This window comes from Cryptomeria japonica, chromosome 5 (assembly GCF_030272615.1).
Source record: "Cryptomeria japonica chromosome 5, Sugi_1.0, whole genome shotgun sequence".
Taxonomy (NCBI): Eukaryota; Viridiplantae; Streptophyta; class Pinopsida; order Cupressales; family Cupressaceae; genus Cryptomeria; species Cryptomeria japonica.
The window spans coordinates 104,403,815-104,419,294 of NC_081409.1; the positions used below are offsets into that span (position 1 = coordinate 104,403,815).

The following is a 15,480-nucleotide window of genomic DNA, read 5'->3' on the forward strand; positions in this document are numbered from 1 at the left end:
GAAAACTATATTACTTTAGGCATATGATTCTGCTGAAGATATTGCTTTGTCCATCATAACTAGCCCTCTTCAACCTATTGCAAATTTGAAAATTGTAACAAGCAGAAACAAATAACAAAGCTCAAACTTTCTCCCAATTACAGTTGATAGTACCTCCCAATAGGACCAAGCTGGCACTGAAAAGAGAAGCTCTGGACAATGCCATACCATCTCCATCCAAAGCCGTCATCACCCTGAAACTATTTGGTAGCAAACAACATGCCAGAATGGTATTAGCGATCATCAATAATCATAAATCAACTGGGAAAATGCTCAATTGCCAGGACTAAGCCGTTGGCAATCTTTGCCTTTAGATCCTTGGTAATGGTATTGATAGTAATATGTATCAACTTATTAGTGACCCGTATTTTCAGAGTTTGGAAATCTTATCTGAAAAATAATACTGAGCAAACATACACTTTATCTCTCTCCATCTCTACAAAAGGTTTTTCCATACCCTGTATTTTGTTGTGATTGGTCCTTACAGAGTCCTTCATCTCATTTGACAGTTAGCCAGCTACCTTGCCTTAAGAAAACTAAGGTCCACATTTTATGTCAGTAATTTACAGGCCTACCCTTGGGTTTGGACTCGCCAGGACCACTGAAAAGATCCCAAACAGATTTTGAGTGGAGGAAGGGAGCTTGAGGGCTAGAAGAAAACTGGAATGGTTTACCTTTTGAGAAGAGCTTGGTAGTGGTATTAGGATTCAGAGACAGGCCTGAACATATTTTGGAATTTCTTCCCTCACTGATTGATTTACAGAAAACTTCAGATAAATGGTAGTGTCTTTGCTCAAATCTTGAGGAAAGTTTTGATGAATTTGTGATCTTCCGGTGTTGTTGAGTGTAAATGAATTTCCAATCTATGAAAATGCATGTAGCATAGAAACAGTATGCGAAGATCAGATGACATAGAGAGTTATGCCAGGATATTTACTCTCCCAGTAGAATAGTAAAACAGCTATTATTTTTGTAGAGGAAGATATGAAGAGAAATAATTAAGAGGATTAAGGGAAAAACATGGAATTGATATATAGCCTGTCTTCTCCTTTCACATGTGGCTGTCCATGCAAATCAAAATATGCCAAATTCAATAGCACAATTAAGGTGAATTTTAAAATCCACCACAAAACCTTCCTCTTGGGAGTCAAGCTTACTTGAGGTTTGTGCCTCATTTCTCTCAAAATGGGCAAGTCTTCATTATAGTTATTGCTTTTATTATGGTTATAGAGTGCCTTCAAAGGATTGAGGCTGTCCTCTGCACTTCGGTCTTTAATAATCTAAGACAAGTGTCAAGGGTTCCTGCATCATTTAATTCCATGGAAAATTAAAAAAGTCATTTTAATGGCATAGATTATAAAAAATAATAGCAAAATTTAAATATACTAAAAAATATCCATCCTATATAGCATATTATGTAAAAAGAGAAATAGATTTCAGCCAAAAGTGTGACAACTTGGGTTCTGTTATCATGGTCAAAAGGTTTAGATGTGTTAAGCAAAAGTCCTTGTTCATCATTGATCATCTAGAATATGGAGAGACTTCTCGGAGCTCATTCAGCTCTGAGTCATCCGAAAGAAGATTCTACCAAAGAAAATAATATTAAAAGGCATTCAATTCCTTGAAGGAGAAGACTTTTTATTGGGCCACTCAACTAGCTCCCAAAAGGTCATATCATATTAACAGAGTAGCCGGAAACTCCTTTGTCCCTCCTCGGGCACGCATGTCCCCGTATCCGTTCCCGTATCCAAAACGAATACGTATCCGATACGGCTCGGATACACGTTACCCACGTGTGCCCAAAAAACCTTGATTTTCAACCTTTTTTTAGATTGCATGAATTAGGTATAGCACCCCCCTATAAATTGTAGTGCGCTGGGTAAACTTTTTAACGTGACCAGTGATGCTGGTGCGACACGTCCTCCGGTACCACATGGGTTGAGGGGACACTAGACCTCATGCTTAACCACTGGAAGCTCTTGCCAATCGAGCTAGGCCCCCAACCCACCTTGATTTTCAACCATGCTAGATACAATGTGATTTTATTTTTTTTTAAATTTGACACAAATCTTCCTAAATTTAATTTTAAAAAATTTCATTCATGCATTTTCCTATTTCAGTGACCCATTTTGGGGTTGTCTTTCAATGCAACCCTACTATTTTTGCATATCGTAAAATGTTAAATCAACTTATCATTATTTATGTAGCAATTATGTGTCTATATTGCTTTTGAAGTAATGAAAATCTCCTTGAATAACTTAGAAAATTGTGTTAAATATATCTGCATGTGTTTTTTACGAGTGACGTATCCAGCCGTATCCATATTGGGGGTCTTAACAAATGGCTGTATCTGAATCCGATACCGTATCCGTATCCGTGTCCATGCAACTTTGCCATCCCTCTATGATGAACTTGTGGAGAATTGACTGTTGATATACTCTAGTCCATGTATGGCCTTCCCAACGCAAACACATTGTATTGCTATTTGTTCAAGAGAAGGTTTTAACTTTTGATTAACTTCAAATTTGGTGTTCAAATTTGGCACCAGATTGTATCATAAGGTGTGATTTGAAACATCAATTCAAAATTTTCTTGCACAGTTTTCTACCAGAATCTTTCTATTTCAACTCTGCAATTATTTGAGTATCAACCAAAAATCTACTAACTAGGATCTTATTCAATGAATGTCTACATGTGAGGACATGATGTTGGTCAAAGATGCCATCACGAAAACCGAGGTTGAATGAGGTCAACCTTGTGAAGGCACAAAAAAAGAGACAGAAGAATCTGATTAAAATGCAGAATAGAAACAGCTGCACAAAGACTCAAACCTTGGAATGGAATGCACGAATCCCAATGCACAAGTTGCTGAAAAAACAGAAATTTTCCTGCAAACCCTAGATGGCAGAAATATAATCAGAAAAATAAAGAGGCACGAAACCCAAGGCATGAAATTCTGGCACGGAATTCTGGAAAAACCCAGAAAATTTTTCTGCAAATCTGAAATCTGTATATTTTTTTTCTGAAAAATAATCAGAAAAAAAAAAATCTTCAAAAAATAGAATATCTGGTTTTTTAAATAAACTAGAAACCCTAGTTGGCGCACCAAAACACAGATAAATTGCTGAAGAAACCCGGAAATACGAAGCCCACAGAGAAAAAAACCTGATGTGGGTCAGACAAAAGCCGCAGGCCGAAAACAAAAATCGCGAAAATCGCGAAAAGGGCAAAAAATTGTGTCGCAGGTTGTGAAAATCCTGTGCTGAAAATTTCTTTGATGCCCAGAAAAACCGTGGCGAACACCCTCGTGGTGCGGGTGAGAAGATCGTGGTTGGAGCAGAAGACGGGTGCAAAGAAAAATGCCTAGAAAATCGCGGCGAAGAAAACACACCGCCAAAATCACCAATGCGCGGCCAAAATAAAGTCACGCGCAGAGAAAACGTGGGTCGAGCAAAATAGCGCATAGAGAAATCTGACGCCCGAAAAAAAAATACACGATTTTTTAACTTATCAAAACCCTCGTGCCAAAAAAATCACAGCTTCAGAAAACCTGAGCGAAAAATTACGGAGAAACGCCTCACAAACGCATAGAAAAAAAATGACCCACAAACTCAAATTTTTAGAGGTCAAAACCCTCAACCTGCTCTGCGAAATCTCTCGAATTCAGATTTTTTTCATAAAAAAAATCTCTCAAATTTTTTTTTCTGGAAATAATATCCAAGTAGCAGCTTACAAATTTCATTAAAAAAACCACTAAACTCTAAAAAAGCCCATCGACTCTGACACCATGAAAAATAATTTAATCAATAATCGAATGATATTGAATTAACTTGAATGAATTAGTAATGAATATACAAGCTTATATAAAGGAATTACAAGACGGTGTTCTAAAAAGAACGAATCGTAATCTAAAGCTTCAACATGAAGCTAAAACACTTAAAGCGCTAAATAAAGCTAAAAGCTAAAATCTAAAAAGCAAACTATGCGTTCTTATAAAAGAAGCAATAGTTTCACTTAACGAACTAAAAAGCAAAAAGCTAAAAAAGTCGACAACTAAGATGATGAACTAAAAAGCTAAATGACGAACTAAATGACCATTAATAGATCCACTAAAAAGGTAACTGACTGGAAGTATTAATTATTCTAATATATGGCAGTTATAGGAAACACAACTTGTTATTTCAATAGAACAAAATAGTGTTGCTGAAAGGTTTTGACATTGTTGGAATAGTGTGGAATCAAATACAATGAACTGTGTGGCCATCAAATGTGATGAATTAGAGCTTCACAGTTTGACTGTGTATGCTTGAAGCAATGAAGGAGCTAATGGAAAATACAAATATTTGTTTGGAGGACTGTTGTGATACTGAAGATGATCCATGTAATAGAACACTTGGCAGATTCCCCACTTCCAGAAATAATTGCCCCCATTATAGAAAGTTGAGAAAGAAGATTTGCATATTGTTCTACAACTTGAACTTTGCTGTATCATTGCCCTTGATGAGGTGTCTGACCAAGATTTGCAATTTGGCAAATTAGGATTTCTTGATCTCTTGATCACCATGATGTGGAAACGAGAAAGTAATGGCAGTAGAGTTATACATTGAATATTGGGTGAAGACTATAATGTGCTAGAAGACTGAGCTAAAAAGCATTATTGTCAACTTTCTTAATAATGGTGTATTGTCCATACCAAATAGTGTGGATATTGTGGTAAGTTCCTACGAGTTTTTTCCTGCAAATTAGGCCATGCTATATCACCAACCTTTTATTTGTATGATGCTCATCAGTATTTTGTTGAATGTGCCAAATATGTTAAATAAACTTAACCAATTTTTGTTGTATGGGTTTGGTTACAGCAGTATGACATTTTTTTTCCTTGGGTATGGGTATGGGTTTGGCTATATATAAATATAAAAACAGATATGTTACCCTGAGTTTTTGGGATGGGGGTCTGGCGACATGTTTCCGAGTCCCCAATTTTTTGCACCTTTTTGGGGGACAGCCAGGGGATGACTAAATTAAAAACATGGAAAATTTAAAATATATAGGGCAATCTTAAATATTCATATGAAAATTTGGATAAAGCATGTATACAATATAGAACCCTAACATATAACATTTGTGTTTAATTGAGAGTTCACATGAGAGTCAAAGTCAAACAAATTAGCAAAACTCAAACATTAATGCAAATTGCTTTCAAAATTCATAATCTTGAAGGAAGTGTGTTGAATTTGTATGAGATTGAACGGGAACTTGCATTGTTGTTGCTGTTATATAAAAGAGGTCAGATTGTATATTTTCAGAAATAGTTGGTTCTTTCTCTACACTCTTATATTTGTGTTCATTTATATGTTTTTGAATATCACTGTTATATCAATTGCATTAAACAAGCAAACCTGCCATTTATACAAACCTGGAATATATTGGCAGTATTAAAACTTACATGTGATCACAAATACGGTGTTTGTGTGAAAATTTTTGTGTATGTAAAAAGGGTACGTTTCCTTTCCTTTGCATCAAAAGGAGACAGCCCGGGAATGTCCTCAAGGTGTCCCCCCGTCCTTGGACATCCCGGAAACAGGGACGCCTGGAAAAACCTTGGGGATGTGTCCCTGGGTAACCTTGAAAAACAGTGATACTCATAATTGCTAATAATCTAAATATTTAAATACCTCATTCTTAATTTGCAAAAATGAAAATACCCATAAATTCATAATTCAATGATTTGTCAAATCAGAATGTTGGAGTGCACAAAGACCAAATCCTAAGCTTTTTTGGTATCCAATTGGTTGCACTTAACCAAATGGATGGAGTATGTACTCCAATTCTGCTCAGCTGGAGAACTCACAGCATCTTGAATTTGCATACAACATTTAGTATTTAATTTTATAAATACAAAACATAAATAATAAAATTATATTATTATAATATATTGTAGCAAATGAAAAATGAGAAAATAAAAAAATAAGATACATACTTGAGAGTTTTCATTGTAAGATATTGCAAGTAAATAGAGACTTGGCCATGTATGTACCACCATTCATAAGCATATTATTTTGTACTTGTTTGAAAGAGCACAAACATCACAATTCTTTGAAGATATGAAGTGGCCAAACTCACTCAAGATAACACATTGGATATCTATATCTGGAAATATTCTTCTAAGTGCAGTCTTGTAGCTAGTAGCAACCTCTTCATCCCTATATGGTGCCACCCTTGGTAAGGAAAGTATCTCTTTGCTATAATACTTTGGGGACAAAGCAAATGCTAGGAGATGAACGGCGTGGTCATCTTGTTCCAACAGTCAATGATGATCTTTTGCACACTTGAAAAATGTTTTTGTTGGGTCATGCTCCTTGGCTTCAATTGTGGTATTTGTTTTTTCAACCTTGGAATCCAGGCCATCTTTATTTTCGTCCAAACACAGGCAATTTGTATTAACATACCTTATCATGCTAATGATGGGCTCAATGAAATTAAAACATATTTCACACAAGCTCACCACTAATCATCTAGGACCAATGCTTTGACATTTTGGGCTCTCTTTGTACTTGATTGCTGCCAAACACTTCAAAGTTTGTTGATGACCATAGCACTCAATGCATTTGGCACCTTCACAAGCCATCTTAGGATGACTGTGTGTGATGAAAATCTAGTTTTGACAACCTAACATGTGTAAACAGATACAAATGGAAATATTAAAAGGTAAATGACATGTCACATATCAACAATTAGAAATAAAAATAAGAAAATATAGTAAAAAGAAATTAAAATACCTTCAACAACTCCAAGTTGGAGAAGATATTGAAGATTCCTTGTGACATGATGATTAGTCACAAACATTTGAATCTCCTCGACCTCTATTTAGATTTTTTTGACCCACTTAATTTTTGTGTCAATATTTTGCAATACCAAATTGAGTGAGTAGACCACACAGTGTCCAAAAAATGTGTATATGTACCCTCCACTATAGATCTAGCTGCCCTAAAATTTTTAGAGTTGTCCATTATGACTTGGACAACATTTTCAAGGCCCACCATTTCAATGAATTTTATGAAGATATTGGCAATGAATACATCCTTCACTTGCCCCTCACAATCCACTACCTTTAAAAGCATATCTGCTTTAGGGGGACACTGCAATGGCATTGATCAATGGCTATTTTTGTAGTCTTTCCATCCATTGGAATTAATGGATATACTCGTTTCGGTCATGTATCCTTGATTGCTCTCAGTGATGCCTCTACGAAAGCTTTATTGTTCACCAATGAGGTTGTTCACACCTTTTCATACCTAAGACTAACATAATTAGAAGGTGCATTGGGAATTGATGTCACCATATCTTGCAATATGGTGATCTAATGAGGTTGAAAGGAAGCCCATTGCCATAAATGCAATGAGCACTTCTCTCATCCCCAATGAGCAATGCTCTCATCTGCAACCTCCCTCAATTCATTCTTGAAGGACTTCTCCAATGAGCCTCTTTTACTCAAAATATTCTCTTCTTGGGAAGATGGTGGCTCCAAGGAAGAGTAAATTCCGCACAAGATGCAAATGTGAAGGAAAGTATGTAATGTGATTATTGATAGTGGTAGAACTAACAATATTGCTTCTGAAGAAACGGTGAATAAGTTGCATTTTGAAAGGAGACATCCACATCCATATCGGATTGCATGGTTGCAAAATGACCATAAGGCCTTGGTTAATGAACAATTTTTGTAAAGTTTAAGATTGGAAATTATCATGATGAGGTTTTATGTGATATAATGCTTATGGCTGTTTGTCACATATCATTGAGAAGACGATGGCAGTTTGACAAAAGTGCAGCACATGATGGATATGCTAACACCTATTCTCTGGAAAAGGATAGAGTTCATCACAAGTTGACGCCCTTGAATGAGGAAGAAGAAAAGGCATGTTGTAATACCAAGATTTGTCTGGTTAATGGCATTAAACAGTTAGTGAAAGAGGATGAAAGTGAAGAAAATGATTTACTAATGCAAGTTGCAGGAGTATGGATTGCATTGAAAGCAGGTAGAGAAAAAGTTTCAGCAGAGAAATAAGAGGTAAAATTTGACTTTTGTGAAAATTATGACGAAGTTGATTTACTTGAGAATGATAAGATTGGAAGAGAAAAATACTGCAGCAGTGAATCCTTTGGAAGACAAAAGTGTAGATGAAAGTGAGGAAGCATATGGACAAGAGAAAGTGGAGTTCTTCGATGGTTCTACAATTGAAAAAGAAATTGGGAAAGATGAAGATGTCAAAGAGGAGATTAATAGGGAAGAAACTGCAGCTGAAAAATGTCTTTATGAAGGCATGGAATGAGGAACACAATGTGGTAACCTTGATTGATGATGATGAAGATGTAGCAGCAGTGACAAAGAAAGAGGTAGTTCATGACATCGAGCCTATTCTAGTTGAGCAACACTCGAAGAAGTGTATTGAAGAAGAAGAAATGGAGACTCATGATCTTCTTGAATTTCATAGCGCATATTGGTGGGAGTTAGATTATGTTTAAACTTTAAAGAGGATGAAAGAGAGGAAGAAGGAAAGAGGTAAGAGACATGAAAGTGCAGAGAAAGGTGAAGAAGAATATTCAAGAAGATAAAAAGAATGGTGGATTTAGAATAAGCATAGGATCTTCAAATGTTCATGAGCTCCTCTCATAAAATGTTTCTTCTTACCCTGGGTGTTTGATGCAATAGAATCTAGTGGTGTAAGGGCAAACTTGCATTGCCAAAAATATTTTAATTTAATTTTTATGCAAATGTTTAGGAATAAATGTTTTGGAGACCAAATTATGTAATAAGGGCCTACTATTTAGTAATTTTTTTTTTGATCGGTAATTTGTATTTTGAATTGATTCCAAAAGAAATATACATTTCAAAGTATCATATCCTCAGATTTGCATATTGAGGCAATTTTCAGATCATCCCTTTTCATCCCTTACAAAAAGCCAAAAATACAGCGCCCTTCCCCAACTACGCTGATGGTATATCAACAAACATTAAAAAGCACCAAAAAATATAGGATGAGTTCCACCACCTCCTAACCCTCCTCCACCACTTCCTTGCCTTTGCCGCTCTCTTCCGCCATCGTTGCCGCATTTTAGTTCACAATCTCTAGATCAAATCTGTAACCGGAGGGCTCACCTTGCAGCAGGACACAAACCATCCTCGTCCTCCTCTGCCCGACAGCTCGCCCTTGTTTACGCCTTGGAGGAGCCGACTTTGCCTTCATTCGAGCATAGGGCCCCCATTTAGCTTGCTCCAATCGGGTCTCCCAAGTGATCACAAATGCAATGTATGATTTCACCCCTTGCATCCCGATTTGGGTCATTGCCCTCCTCACTTCCTTGTTGCAGTTTGCACTCCACAGAAGAAACGGCCTGAGAGGAGGGACAAATTCACTCACATGTAACCATACCCCTTCTGGGCATGCAAACCCTTGTCTCGCGCCAGAGCCAACAAATTCTCCATCCCCTCCAGCCATTCTTTCCTCACACATCTATTCATGATCTCCACCACCAAGTCTCTAGGTTCCAGCTAGAGGCACCACGCCATGAACATTGATGCAATGTCCGCACTGGTGCGGTATCTGAATTCTCCATTCAAGTACTCCTCCCTGAGCACAATCTTCACCTTGTAATGAATGTTCACTCTTCATAACTGAAGATGTTGGCGAGTCTGTCATTGGTAATTCGCCCCCAAAATGCCACCTGCTACTTATTGGTCTGCAGCAAGAAATTCGCCTCCATTCTTTCGACTCTGCTTACTCACTCCACCCCTAGCTTCACCGAGACACCAAAAAATGTAAATGCCAGGTCGTATGTTGTGGTTTATAATCTTCATTCAATTGCTTTGCATCTTAAATGCCCCTTCCAACTTGACATTGCCTCGTAAATTTTGGCAACATATCTTACATACGGATCCTACTTCAAGAGGGATATTTCTTGGGTTTCGGACTCGTTTTGATCTCTTGTTAGGTCGGCTTGAATCAGCCACCACTAGCTGCCGCCATTCATCTCTGTTGTTGGTGCGAAGGGCATCATTCCTTGTACCTCCACCTCAATCACACCCCAATCCTATGTACTTCCTTCAAGCTCCCACACTTGAGAACAATATACTCCTCCTCTCCTTGCATTATTGTCATTAATGAGTAGTTAATCTTCTTCTCGGCTTAACTCTGATCTGCTACTGTCATCTTTTCCTCATTCCACTTAGTCTCTCCTTGTCAATACTCCACTGCTTCCTTTGCTTGAGCATCTCCTTCCTGATTTCCCTCTCTCCGAGTATAAGATATTTTGAATTTTGGGAAATCATTTAAAATTTTTATAATGATCTGAATAATCCTGTCAATTTTCCAATGGGTTGCCTCCCCTTTTGATATCACCTGGGTGATGATTTTTGAGTGACCCTCCAGCTGCAAATTTCTCACCCCGAGTCTTTTTGCCATCTGAATAGCCAACAGAGCTGCATTAGCTTCTGCTAAGTTATTGGTCGTAACTCCTAGGCCTTGTCCACACTTTCCCATAATCGTGCCTTGACTCGGGTTACCCCTCGTCGCTCTGTCAAAGTTCACCTTAATCCAATCTTTGTCCGGGGGATTCCATTTATTGTTATGTCTCTGTTTTTCTATAGTATCAACCCTAGGAAGCCCATTAATGGGCCATATTTAATAAATATTTTGGACATATCCTAAAGTTTCAAATTTATAGGGAGATGGACACATGTTAGTAACATCTGTAAGGCATATCCTGAGAATATTTCTCTTCGGCATCCAATTTGGGAGTGGGAAGCATCATACCTTCCATGATCTTGTATAATGCCATTTGTCATTGCATGTTCTTACATGTTCTATTTCTGGCCCTAGGTGGAGTTATGAAGCTGTCATAGTTTGACAGTTTGACCAATTTGATTGGTTGAGTTGGTGGTGGCCATGAGCATGCTTATGACAACATTTAATGCAATTTTTATTATTTTTTGAGCAGACCTTCATGCTTGGCGTGGGATTTGGTAGGTTAACCCATCTGAGTTGAAGGCGACTACAGTGGTTAGACATTACAACTCTCTACTATAAAATCAAAGCTGTAGTTTGCAGAGAGATATTTTTGCAGGTTTGAAGTGAAGAAGCAGTTTGAGGAGAAGAAATCAGATTTGATAGTGAATGTGCTGTTGTAGTCCTTGCTTGCAGGTGTTGCTGATTTTTATATCAGATTTCAGATATATGTATGAAGTCTCTAAGGTTGAAGTATTATAATTTCAGATATGTTGTAATCTCATTTTCAGGAAATCAATAGAAAGCTTGCGTATTTTCTGCCAATTTTCTTTGTTTTGCTGATTTGAATGAGTGTGGATTGAGAGGGAGAGCATCCCTTCATCAAAAACTGATCAATAGATTCAAGTCCATTAAAATATTCATGATTGAAAGATCTATGCTTAACCAGGTACAGCCATAAAGAACTCATTCCATTTAAATTGACAAAGAACAATTACCACTAAGATCCAACTGTCAACATCCTTCCATCCTCATTATCCTAGCTTAAAAGATTTACCCGAACTCTGTTGAAAATGTAGCTAGGTCGTATCCCTTGATTTGGCCGACCTAGCTTGGTCAATTTTAATGTGGCCTTCGGCCTTAAAATTTATTGTGTATGGGCCTATTTGGGATATTATGTAATTTGATTTAGGGCAGGCCCTATTTGGGCAAATTACATATGTGTAACTTTTAAACTCATGTAACTTGTAATATCATATGAAAGGCTTTTGTATTTAATTGTAACTTGGCGCCAAAATTAAATAAGGCCGACCAAGGTTTAGTGTAGACTTGAATTCTTATATATGTGAGATGACTTGAGGATCACAAGCCATCAATCTATCAAGTGAATATTTCTATCTCTGCTATGTGCGAACTACCTAGCAGCGATCAGCATCTGCAAGTTACTTCTGCATTGTTCTAAGGCAGCGAATTAGACCTCTCAGTCAGCGAACTGTCCTCCTAACTGGGCGAATATCTTTAAGGGCTGCCGAAGTTGTTCTAAGGCTGCCGAACCTGCTCAGGCTACCAAATCTGCTACAGGGTATCGAATTCTTGTGCTAGGGGCGATTCCATCAAGTCTGATTGGAATTGTAAACTCAGATAAGTTACTTTGTGTTATGCCCTAGAAGGGTTAAATTGTAATCTGGTTCTGCGCCTATTAGTAATCAGATCTGAGTTATTCTTGCTGGGTTTTTCACCTCCAAGAGGGAGGTTTTCCCAGGGTACTGCTGTGTTCTTGTGTGTTATGCTGTTATGTGTTTATTTTACCTTGCATTCTTATTTTCTGCTAATTTCTGCTAATCTGATTACCAAAACCTAACAAACTCTCACATTACCACTAAGAAAGAATACTGTCTTTTTTCTGTTACCAATGTACCCTTTTGACGGTCGCTTCTAAACTCTTGGTCTGTCCTGTTCCCAAGGGAGTGAATCATAAAAAGATTCATCTCAACCATACAAAGTACTGACATCTAAACTACAGTTGCAGATTCTTGGATTGATGACTGTGAAGATAGTTATTTATGATAACTAGTTCAGTTACCAACAAGCTTGAAACCAAAGTATCAATAATATCATGATAGTAATAACAATATTTCACCCATCAAGGCTTCTTCCTGACCATTATTCATCATTTTGCTTATATGGCATTCACAGTTTGTAATGTCCTCTTTTGGGATGATCCTAAATCTGGCCTTAAAATCACAAGTTCAGTTAATATAAGAAACGTTAAAATTATAAGACCAATTATTTCTATAAGGGTTAGGGATCCAACAACATATGAGTGCATATTAATAATCATCTAAATTTATAATTTATTAGATAAATCATGTAATAGCTATTTGAACTCTAGGAAAGCAAAGCATCAATAGTTCTATTGCCCATAATCAACCATAATAGAGGTTGGAGAAGAAGCACGATAAGGTGCCCGAAATTCGCCACAACTATGCCCAAGGGTGTGGAGCATCCAACTAAGACAACTTGACACCTTGGCCCCAAGTGGCAGGAGCTCGTCCATCCAACATGAGGTGGGCTACTTAGAAGGGGGACTCATATCTGCTCTCCCAATCATGGCTCCACAATAAGGCTTCCGGAGTGTTCACCACAACTAAACCCAAGACCATGGAGCATCCAACCAAGACACTTGATCCCTTGGCCCCAAGTGGTAGGAACTCTTGTCCATCCAACATGAGGTGGGCTTCTTAGAGGGGGAATCTCATATCTGCTCTCCCTATTGAGATTTCTCTCTAATCCTTACATGAAGCCTTATAGGAAATTCAATTGAATAAATAAATAATTATATAGATTAACTACTTTCAAAATATTGAAAGATTATATAGCAAATATCATAATTATATGGCATACCACAAAAATGATTAGGACACAAGACTGTTGATGAATGCTGATGCCTATCTCAGGCTGATCTCTTTATTGAGTGCAGATAATGATTTCTGATCTGATCGATGTCCTTGATGAATGCAGACTGCAGATATATATAATGATTCTGATCCATTTTCCAATGCCTTCTTGGAGTGGCCAATCTGCGGTATGCATATCTTTGAACTGGTAGTGGAGGGTCATATCTTTTCCAAGGTCACAACCCTCTTACAAGTAGCATCCCTTGTTCTTTGCCTTTCCACATATAAACCACTGTAGTTTAGGTGTAATCACACCTCATTAATGATTAATAATACTTGTTTTAGACTAAGCACAAATTGGAATACAAATCGTTGGCATGTGCCTTAGTCTTTAGCATTGTACTGTTGTCTTGTGTAGGGATCACTGTGTATACATAGGTTTATGCATCACTGATGTCTTGGAATGCTATCCTTCAATTTGATAGAAGCATTCATTTCTGCTGTTATGAAGACTATGGCTGCCTGATATATATTCATTCCTTTAATCTTAGTCACATGAAATTGTGAAATCTTAGGAATGAGACAATTTTCTGTGAGTGAGTGTTTCCTTTATTCACTTAAGGTTGGTGTGAGGATTTGTGTGATGGTGGGGGCATGACACAGTCTGCTAAAATAGCTTGGTGAAACAACAGGGCTATGAATTAAGCATTATAATGGCACTCACATTAGAATCTTATGCATTTGACAACATTTAAATGGTTTAGGTCTCAATCACAACAAAATTAATCAAAGCTGTTCATACACAACAGTTCACAACAAGAAGCAAGTGCAACAACGATTAAATCCATAGGAAACTGATCTATACAAGACCCAATAAGCAATAATAATAGAAGTTCAATGTTATAGCAAGGTTTTAAGGTTACAGTCAAACATTCTATGCTACAAGCATCAACTTTCAATATTGATTTGTAAAATCTCAAGGTCTATGTTTATAGAAATTACAAAACCAAGAATTTGTGTTGTGCTACTAAATAACAATTAAATGACAGCCATTAACAAATGTTTTGTTATGCTGTGCTACTCACAAAATGAAGTGGTGCAACAAAACACAATATTTGAGTACGGAAAACTCCAATGTTGGGTGAAAAACCTAGTTGGTAGAGGCAACTGCTTTTCTATCTGAAAATCAAAGCTTACATTCCATATATATATATTCCCAAATTCTTAAGAAATGAAGAGATGTGTGACCTTTCACCCCCCTCTGGGAAATGGAAGAGACCTAGTGCATCATTTCTTCTCCTCTATGTGACTTTTCACCTCCTCTTGATGAAAAACTTTCACTCGGAAAGAGACAAAAAAGATAAGACAAAATGAGACATTCACTTCTTGAGGATGCCATGTTTATACATGTCTTATTACAATTTTTTTAATGATCCATATAGCTCACACCTCCCTTGTTAAAGTAGCTTTTGGTCCCACAAAAAATTATGTTTAGGTTATAGAAAATTCCCCTATTTGTATGATTTTTGTATGTTTTATCTTATGCTGAAACAAAAACTCCTTGTGATACTCAAAGAATGCTACCATTTCCTTATTACTCGCTTACAACAAGTGGTATACATGCTACAATGAATTACATTGTGATGGAATAACAATATACATGCTTGCAACACTCCAATACATGTTCACAATGCTGTTCATGCTCTATTTCAAAAAGTATATAACATTCAAGAACTTTAATGGTGTTCATCTATGTTACCAAAACTTGCTAGAAACCTCCTTCATGCAACAATTGAGATTACATGTTTACAACACCCAAAAATACTTCTTAGAGTGTTGTTCAACAAGCATACACGTGATACAACACCATAGAATATAAATCAGTACTTCCCATGTTACCCATGCATGTTTCATCCCTTGCTCATGGAAATGGAACAAAATTGCATTTTTCCTCTTCACATACATTGCTTCCAACATGTGAAGACAAATTGCTACAAGCTGCCTATGTGGTCAAGCAAGGAAGCATTAATCGTTTGGGGAAT

The 15,480-nt window shown here is 37.1% G+C and overlaps 1 protein-coding gene across 5 annotated transcripts in view; it reads left to right on the plus strand.

The window, feature by feature from the left end:
- Positions 1–15,480, plus strand: part of LOC131067501 (histone acetyltransferase HAC1) — a 69,163-nt gene that overhangs the window by 47,168 nt on the left and 6,515 nt on the right. The window lies entirely within an intron of this gene.